This window comes from Carlito syrichta, unplaced genomic scaffold (genome assembly GCF_000164805.1).
Source record: "Carlito syrichta isolate Samal-C Ts95f unplaced genomic scaffold, Tarsius_syrichta-2.0.1 Scaffold306483, whole genome shotgun sequence".
Lineage (NCBI taxonomy): Eukaryota > Metazoa > Chordata > Mammalia > Primates > Tarsiidae > Carlito > Carlito syrichta.
This window is the reverse complement of record NW_007250579.1, coordinates 62515-72386: the sequence shown is the minus strand read 5'-3', so window position 1 is coordinate 72386 and position 9872 is coordinate 62515. Positions and strand designations below refer to the sequence as shown.

General features: G+C 40.6%; 1 long non-coding RNA gene across 1 annotated transcript; it reads right to left on the bottom strand.

The window, feature by feature from the left end:
* Nucleotides 1–1979: 1979 nt before the first annotated feature.
* LOC110596070 lies at nucleotides 1980–5540 on the bottom strand. Its single transcript, XR_002482242.1, has 3 exons — nucleotides 5484–5540; nucleotides 4294–4381; nucleotides 1980–2096 (listed from the first exon to the last, which is right to left on the bottom strand). It is a non-coding gene; the product is annotated as an uncharacterized LOC110596070 (long non-coding RNA).
* Nucleotides 5541–9872: the final 4332 nt, after the last annotated feature.

Below are 9872 nucleotides of genomic sequence, written 5' to 3'. Positions count from 1 at the left end.
CACCTTGGCCTTCCAAAGTGCTGAGATTACAGGCGTGAACCACTGCACCTGGCCCTGAAGGAATCTTCCGATGGGACCCCGAGAGTAGGGCCTGAGAAGACTGGTCAGAGGGTGTCATTAGGCGAAGATGCCCTGCCTCCACCAGGGAATCTTCATGAGCTCGTGTCTGTGGAACACATTAGGGTCCTTCTGTGAAAAGGGAAAAAGAAAAAGCCCAGTGCAAGAATATCTCATTAGATCTCTGACTGATGGGGGAAGGCCGTGCTAGGGACGCTCTTCTTGCAGATATTTTCCATCTGTTGTAATTGGCACTGATGGCACACCAGCTGTGGCCCACAGAGCCTCGCTCGAAGGGAGCAGGTGAAGCAGAGATTTGAGCACTGCTTGGCATAAGGAGGGCCCATCGATTCCTAGTCATGGGAGGCAGGGAGAACACAGGCAGTGGAAACCCACCAGTGATCCCCAACCCCAGCGTGTACTGGGTGCCTTCCTTCTCCAGCCCTCTGTGGGCTGGGAGATGGTTCCTTACACCAAAGACGCTGACACAGAGCAAAGCCCAGGGTACATCCATCCCTTCTCCACCCACCTGCTGAAGGTGCTCCTCGGGAGGGAAGCAATCCAAGGTGGGCGGCAGGAGGGAGGGCCCAGGTGCCACAGAGGGCCTGTCGTCTGCCAGCTGGACGATCCACTAAGGAAAGACAGGCAGGCTGTGCACTGAGCCCTGATCTAGTGTCGGCTGCAAACCCCAAGCCCCACACCGGGCAACTGGTAATGTGTCCCCCAGAGAGTGCATCATTCCCTACAGCCTGATCAATTCCACATGCCTCTGGGTACAGAAGTGCCTCAGCAATGTGCTCTGGAAATCCTGAATGCCACGGTCTGATGGTGATGTCTAAAATCTATACCATTGAAAGAGTGTGTTTTTTGGTTTTCTTTACCTGTATACCTTGTCTAAGAAGCAACGAAAATAAATACTTAATCATCCTTGAATCTCGGGCTTTTGCATCTGCTGTGTGGATCACATGCTCATTCATTCACTGACTCGTCTAGTCTTCTGACCAGGAGCCTGCTATCTCTTGGGTAACACGCGAGGTGTTAGGGCTGTCCAGGTGAACGTAGAATGAACAAATGATCTGTGCTAGAGCTAGCCGCTGAGGAAGGGAAGACACGCAGACCTGGGGGACGGGTCAGGGAAGAAACGAACAAGATCCAGGAGACAAAGTGCAGGGTGGGGGGGGTGTGGCAGGAGTACCCCAGGCCAGCAGGGCAGCAGGAAAAGCTCCCCGGAGTGGTCCAAAGGCTGAGGCCTTGAATGTAGGTAAGAGCAGCTGCAAGGCTGCACAAATTATCATGTGCCCGTGGGTCCACAGGGATGTAGTTCAAATGCAGGTTATGATTGATGGGTCTGGAGTGAGGCCTGAAATTGTGCATTTCTAATAAGCTCCCAGGTGACACGGATAATGCTGCTCTTTGGGCAGTTCGAGTTACAGGAGCTTAGATGGCTTCCTTTGCTTCTGCGGCGCTGTATTCTACGAGCACACAAACTAGCCTGCACGTCTCTGCCCATTAATCTTCCCCATGAGCCCGCTTCCCATGACAGCCCTGGTGAGACATGCCTCTGCATACTGCTACAGCCCCCTTGTTCCCTTAAAGGCAGAGGGACACTCTATCCCAAGAGCCACAACCTTGTGCTTTGGGTGCCACGTGCACGATGCCCCCTGAAGGGTGTGACACGTTGGCCCCGGGTCCATGGCAAAAAGAGGAGCTCTCTTTCAGAGACCACCCACCTGTCATGCAGCCAGGCCTTCGGGCTGAAGCATCCAGAATGTCTTACTCTGCAGAGGGGGAAGCAAGAGCCCCATTGCAGAAAGCAGTCTAGTGGCTAAAATACATTTCTTGGCAACAATTACCAGAACAATTACCTGCCATTTTGAGTCCACGATAAATGTTCTTCAAAGAAAGAACCACAGCCAGGAAATAACTTCACTACAAACATTTTCAAGGTGAAAAAAATCTTGTGCTTGGAGGCTTGCTTTTCTACTCGATGTCTTCCCATGCATAATGCGTTGTAAAGAGTTCACTTCACAAAGAAGTAACTAAATAGATGAAACATGCTCACTACTAAGGTAACTCACTTAAGAACTAAGGAACAACTAAAATAACTCATATTAGTTAGAGACAGTGTTATCATTCAGCTATTTGACAAATTGAATCTTTTCTGAAAGCAGTATAGAAGCTCTCTCATGCTGGGTCACTCCCTTGGTCTCAGCAAAGAGAGAGTTCGCACAACTAGAGCAGAAATTCTCAATTCAATGTTTTCTAGGAAGTACTTTGAACTTTTTTACTAACCTGAATGAAATAAAAAATGTAACCTACTTATGCATATAAATCTTAAAATCAATTTCAATTCTTAATTGAAATACAAAGTAGAAATAATAATTTTTACTAAAATATACTTATCTATATAATTGTAATAATGAATAATGATTATGTTAACTGATAGTCTTACAATAACTAAGCTAGTTGTAAGATAAATACATTGATATTCAACTAAACATTGTTGACTCCACTGCTTTATAACTGACATTTTAAGATAGGGACTAAAGTGTGTGTTTGTGTGTGTGTGTGTGTGTGTGTGTGTGTGCATTTTTGTCCACCGTTGATTTTTGAAACTGTGTTGAGTGCTATGAAAGAGTCAAGTAGAATGAAGATCAATGAATGTCAACTAGATTTGGAAACATGGAAAACGAATAGTGAGAATTCCAATGGGGTGTCGGGGGTAAAATCCAGATGGGATATGAGTCAGGAAGAAATGGAGACAATATTTCTGGACAACTCTCTTGAGATCTGACTGTGAAGTAGGGGAAAGAGGAAGGATTGGTAATGGGAGGGAGATGGAGGGGAGTTGAAGGAGAACCAGTTATTTTTCCCATGGTTCTGAGCATGTCTTAAAAGTTTCTGGAAAAAAAAAAAACCAAGATGAACAGGAGTGGTTGCAGATGAGAGAGAGAAATACTGAGAAAGGCAGAGAAAGAAAGAATGAATGAATGAATGAATGAATGAAAGTCCCAGAGGACATGGGAAGTGATGGAGTCCAGAGCACAAGTGGCTTCACAAAGGAGTAAAAGCAGCCAATCCTTTACAACTATGGGGGAATGGGAAAAGGAGAGGTGTCAAGGAAGGGAAGCTTTAGCTGTGATGTTGTGGTATGTGATGGCTTCCTTCTGATGGTGTCTGTGTCTTTCGTAAAAAATCAGTCAATGCCATCTGCTGAGAGTGACAGAGAAGGAAGAAGGTTTGGCTCTGAGGGTTGAAGAAAGACAAAAAGGTTAAAAATAATTGTAGAAAGTAAAAGGGGAGCAGACCAAAGAATTATAGTAGAGTTTACAAAACAAAAATTTGCTGGGTGCAGTGGTTCACGCCTGTAATCCCAGCACTTTGGGAGGCAATGGTGAGAGGATTGCCTGAACCCAGGAGTTTGAGACCAACCTGGCAACTTGGTGTAATCTCATTTCTACAATTAACCAAAAACTAGCCAGGTATGGTGGCAATGCCTGTAGTTCCAGCTACTTGGAAGGCTGCGGTGGAAAGGTCACCTGAGCCCAGCAGGTCAAGGCTGCAGTGGACATGAGCATGCCACTGCACTCCAGCCTGGGTGACAAGAGTGGGACTCCAACCAAAAAAACAAAACAAAACAAAACAAACTTGATACCATTTTTTGTCCAAGGTAAAATATACCTAGTTGTGCTTCCTGGGAAGTGTGCAAAGTAGATTTTTGTTTAGTTAAATTCTATCCCCCCTCCCCCACACACACAATTTCTATAACAATTCCAATTAGTTTGTCTTAGTTCAGTTTGCTCCCTAATTGCTATACAAAAATGCTTTGGCTTCATTTTTGTTTTCCCTCTTCAGAAACGAACAACCACAAATGGAACCTCTGATGCACTAGGCAACCAGAAAATCTCCACAGCTGATCCTCCCATAAAGTAAATAACACCCTTGTTTATTGAGTACTGATTTCATTTATTGGACCAGAAACCTACTTATTTCTATAATTCCCATCACTTGCAAAGCCTATTCTTGAAAATCTAATGTTAGCCAACAGTTAAAGCACTTCCCCAACTAGCGAATTCATTAGGGCTTTTACTTCCTGAACGGTCTTTCTGCCATAAAACAGCTAGTTCCTAAACAAAAGATATACTTTTTAAGGCACTGCTGAACTCAGGGAAATTACTAGGGCAGAAAATAAATGGGAACACATACACACAAATAAACAAGCAAAACAAAGCTCACCTGGGCTCCTGGCAGAAGCCAATTCAAGTCCTTTCTGGAGAAAAACAACTTCAGTTCAGATCAACAAAACGAGGGAGGAACTCTACAGCTAAAATCAACAAACCATAGGTGAGAATCAGTGGAAACACAGCACCCAAGAACTTCAAAGAATAGAATTATCAAATATAGAATGATATATTAAATATCTAAAGAACTAAAAAATAGAATCACAAAAAAATAAATCAGCAATAAGACACTATAAAGGGCCAGGCATGATGAAAGCTAGAATTTTCAAAAATGAAAATTGCTGGAAACAAACCTAATTTGGTTTGTTAGATTGGATTTTTTCCAATAATTTGGTGGACTTAACAACAGATGAGAGAAAATTTGTGAATTCTAAAATGGAACTGAAGAAATTACCCAGAATGCAATAGAGACTGATTGAAAATATACAAGATTTTCAATTGAAAGAGAGATTGAAATTTAAAATGTATAACATACAAATAACCGGAGTTCCAGAAGAAAAGAATGATGGAGAAGAAAATTTTGAAGAAATCAAGGCTGGCTAGCTGCAGTGGCTCACACCTGTAATCCCAGCATTTTGGGAGGCCCAGGTGGAGCACTTGAGCCCAGGAGTTTAAGAACAGCCTGGACAGTATAGCAAGATCTCATCTCAACAAAAAATATTGTTAAAATAGTGGTGCATCCTGTAGTCCTAGCTACTCAGGAGGCTGAGATGAAAGAATTGCTGAAGCCCAGGAGTTCAAGGCTGTAGTTAGCTATGATCCCACCACTGTACTCCAGCCTGGGCAACAGAGTGAGATCCCATCTCTAAATAAATAAATACATACATACATATATACATACATACAGATCAAGGCTAGGAATTGTCTAAAACTAGTGACTGGACTCCAAAAAAGCAGAAAGCATAATGCATATCACCAGGCAGGAAAGCAAATTTAAAAGTAAAGCTATACTTAGACATACTCAGAAGCTCTTAAAAGTAGTCAGAGAAAAATTACAGATGACCTACAATTGTGGAATTATAACAGACTTCTTAACAATACCAATGGAAATCAGAAAATGGTAGTCTATTTTCTTGAAAGTGCAAATAGGAAATAATTTTAACTTAGCATGGTAAATCCAGCAATTGATTTTCAAGACCGAATGCAAAATAAGAGTCTTTCAGATTATAAAAATTGAGAGTTTACCAATAGTTCTTCTCTAAAGAACTTCTGAAAAATTATACTTCAGACAGAAGAAAAATGATTCCAGAGTGGGATCTGAAAAACAAAAAGAAACAGCAAAGAAATGATGTCTATGTAGGCAAATCTAAACAAAACTTTTCTATATAAAATAGTATATTGAAAAATATAAAATAATATAAATAGCATTGTATATGATATATAATGTTTTCTTTAAAAAGCACACACTAACTGACTCAACAACAATGGCATATAAAATGATTAAGGGATTGAACTAACATGTTCTGAGGCTCTTATATTTGTTTAGAGGCGGAGCAAATTATGGACAAATTTAGATTTTGTTAAGTACATTTGGAAAAATGTCAAGGATAACCACTAAAAAACTAAGAATATAGTGCCCAAATCCCTTAGGAAGAAAAAAATAAAAAGAGAAACAAAAACTTCAACTTGTAAGAAGCAAGAAACAGGAAAAATAGCATAGATTTAGCAATACACATAGAAAACAAAAAGTAGATGTTAAAAACAAATCCACATTTATCAATAATTGTGTACTGGTATTGATCCCTAGTGGAGTAACATCATGCACTGGTAACCAGGACTCTAAACATCTTGCCAATTTCTGCTAAGATTCCCATATCTTTTTTTTTTTTCTTATAAATGTTAGGCTAATTTACAAGTGCTACTGTGGGCAGTTGCACAGTTTTGTCTACAACGAGGAGTTATCTAACTCTGAACATACCATACATGGCAATTAGCAGTAGTCACGGCAAGAGGAAACCATGGCCAACACAAAACACCCAGAACAGGAGGGGAAATGGAGGGGAGAAAGGTAGAGTTGGTTTCTAATTGTCAAAGGAAGAGATAACGCCTCTGCAGTCTCAACAAAGCAAAGGGATACTTGGCACTGGGAGAAAAGACACCAGGATACAAAATTACATGTGTTATGACTTCAGCTCTGTCCCCAACTCCCCTAAGAGCAAAGAGGGACAGTTGAGGCAAACAAGCAACTCTGTAAAAATTACTTAGAAATCCTAAAAATTTGATTAGAATCTAAACTTCTATTTTGCTTTTAAAACATTTTAATGTATCAAAAGGCCTGCTTTAGTGACATGCTATTCCCACCAGAAAATAACCCCAATGTTCCCTTTGTTAGTAACATGCTCAAGTTGACCAGCCAACCCTTATTTCTAAACCCCTGTGTGTGGACCAGTATATGTGCCTTTTACACCAAGGCCACGGGGATAAAGGGACTGCTAGTCACAAGTGTCACCTGGTAACTAGCCAGTGTCCACTACCTCTGGAGGGGAAGGTTCCTGTATTTTAGCAAGTGCCCAAGTCTAGCAGAAGTCTACACAAACCCAGTTTCCAGGGGTTTTGTACAAACCCAACTGCCAGAGCCTGAGTCTGGTGAGACAGAACACCCATGCAAGTCAGACAAAGCACATGTATTACTCACAGATAGATAGCAAGGATGAACTGAAGCCTAGGATTCATGGCAAGGCAGTACCCGCAAGACTCAAGAAAGTCACCCAGAGCAGAGAGAATCTCATTTGCATATGCCCAGTTTTACACCACAGTTGAGGGACCCTGAAAGCAGTACACTCTGGGTTTTATACCCCAGGGGTACTCAACTCACTAAACTTAAGCATTGCGGGGCGTTGTTCTGGAAGAAACAAGGACAAAGCCCAGGCTGTTCTGGGTGGTTCTTACTTATCTCAGTATGTTGCATAATCAGTACATTCTGGCCAAGAATTATAAGAAAGAGGGGGAAGCAGCTGGATTAGTCAAGGCCATTCAGGGACTTGTCTTCCTGCAATAATCACAATAAATACAAATGGGTTAGACTCTTCAGTTAACAGATAGAGGTTGTTAAATTGGATTTTTTCAATTCAGATGTATGTTATTTGTAAATAAGAAAGGTAAAGATACAAAAAAAGATTCTTTAGGCAAAAACAAACAACTGAAGTTGGGGTGGTTAGATTATTATCACATAAATCATACTTAATGACAAACGACATTAATTGGGGATAGAGAGAATCACTATGTTGCAATAAAATGAAAATGTAAGTATTTTACAATTACATGCATTTAATAATATAATCTCAAAATATGTAAATCAAAAAAGGAGAAAGGAATGTGAACAAATCCATCATTGTACTAGGAGATTAAAACAAACTAAAACTCATGTGTGTATATGTGCACACATACATGTGTGTGCAACAACACAAATCTGATATCATAAGAAATGAAAAAATTATCTTCTTCTCAAAAAAGTTGAAAACAGGAGGGAGGGACACCTCATCAACAAGGGTACCTGCATAATGAATATTTGTATACCTAACTCTGAATTGTGCCCCATGTCTTTAAAGTAAAAATTTTTTTTAAAGTTGAAAACATAAAATAAAGCTAATTTTAACAACTTTCAAAGAATAAGCATAGTACCAACTGCATTATCTCAACTGAATGCAAGAAAGTTTGAAATCAAGAATAAAATGCTATGTTTTAAATGCCCATACGTTTGGAAATTTCAAATATACATTTCTAAATAAGTCATTAATCGAAGAGAAAATTACAATGAAATTTTTCAAAAATGTAAAATTGAATGATTAGTAAATATCTCTATATTGAATATCTGGGATGCAGCAAAAACATTACTTAGATTAATCAATAGCCTTGATAGGAATTAATACACAAAGAATCCAACCTGCAGAAAGATGTACAGAATGAAGAGTAGAAATTAGTGAACTAGGAAACAAAGATATGATAGATACAATAGAGAAGACTGAAAAAAACAAAGGTTGATTTGGCATAAAACTAATCAAATAGGTGAATCTTTGATAAGGCTGATCATGAAAAAAAGATAAATGCTCAAATAATTTTAGGTACAAAAAGGAGACAAAACTGCAGATGAAACAGAAATATAAAAGATCACAAGACAGCCGGGCTCGGTGGCTCGGCCTGTAATCTCAGCACTTTGGGAGCCCGAGGTGAGTGGATTGCCTGAGCCCACGGGTTTGAGACCAGTCTGGGCAGCTTGGCAAGACCTCCTCTCTACAATGAATCAAAAATTAGCCGGGTGTGTAGTTTGAGCTATGTGGAAGGCTGAGGTGGAAGGATCGCCAGAGCCCACTAGGTCGACGCTGGGGGTGCCATGAGCGTGCCACTGCACTCCAGTCTGGGCGACCAAGTGAGACTCAAACTCAACAAAACAAACAAATAAATAAAAAGATAATAAGAGCCGGGCTTGGTGGCTCAGCCTGTAATCCCACGCCTTTGAGAGGCTGAGGTGAGTGGATTGCCCGAGCCCGCGGGTTCGAGACCCGCCTGGCAGCGAGACCTCATCTCTCCAATAAATTTAAAAAAAAAAAAAAATCAGCCGGTCATGGTAGCACCTGCCTGTAATTCCAGCTACTGGGAAGGCTGAGGCAGAAGGATCGCCGGAGCCCAGAAGGTCGAGGCTGCGGTGGCCGGGAGCGGCCACTGCACTCCAGTCTGGGCGACAGAGTGAGACTCCAACTCAAAAAAAAAGTAAAAAAATAAAAAATAAAAAAAAGATAATAAGAAAGGGATTGGCAGTAGCGGGAATCTGCCAGGGGAGAGGGAGCACACCTCATCAACAAGGGTACCTGCATAATGAACATTTGTATACCTAATCCTGAACTGTACCCCACATCTTTAAAATAAAAAATTGTTTTAAATTACATATGAGATTATGCAAATACATTTAAAAACCTAGAATAGACAAAAATATAACTTACCAAAACTGATTCAAGAAAGCAAAAAGTCTGAATACATCTAGTCATTAAAGAAATTATATTAGTAGTTTATAATTTTCACACATACACAAAAACCCAAGGCCAGAATGATTTTACAGCTAAATCCTACTAAACTGTCAAATAACAAATACTTGTATGTTATATAATCTTTTTCAAAAATTATTTTAAAAGTTGGGTTGGGTATGGTGGTGCATGTCTATAATCCCAGCACTTTGGGAGGTCGAAGTAGGAGGATTGCTTGAGTCCAGAAGTTTGAGACCAGCCTAGGCAACATAGTGAGACTTCATCTCTACAAAATATTGTTTAAAAAATTAGCCGGGTGTGGTGGTGTGCGCCTGTAGTCCCAGCTACTTGGGAGGCTAAGGCAGTAGGATGGCCTGAACCCAAGAGGGCAAGGCTGCGGTGAGCTATGATCGTGGCACTGCATTCTAGCCTGGGCAACAGAGTGAGACCCCAACCAAAAAACAAACAAGCAAACATTATTAGGAAGATTGACTATTCTTCAAGTTATTCCATGAAGTCATGAGAGAAAATAAAACTGGACAAGAAATATACGAGAAAGGAAAGTTATAGACCAATCTCACTCTTAACATAAATGTAAAAATCTTATACAAAAGTA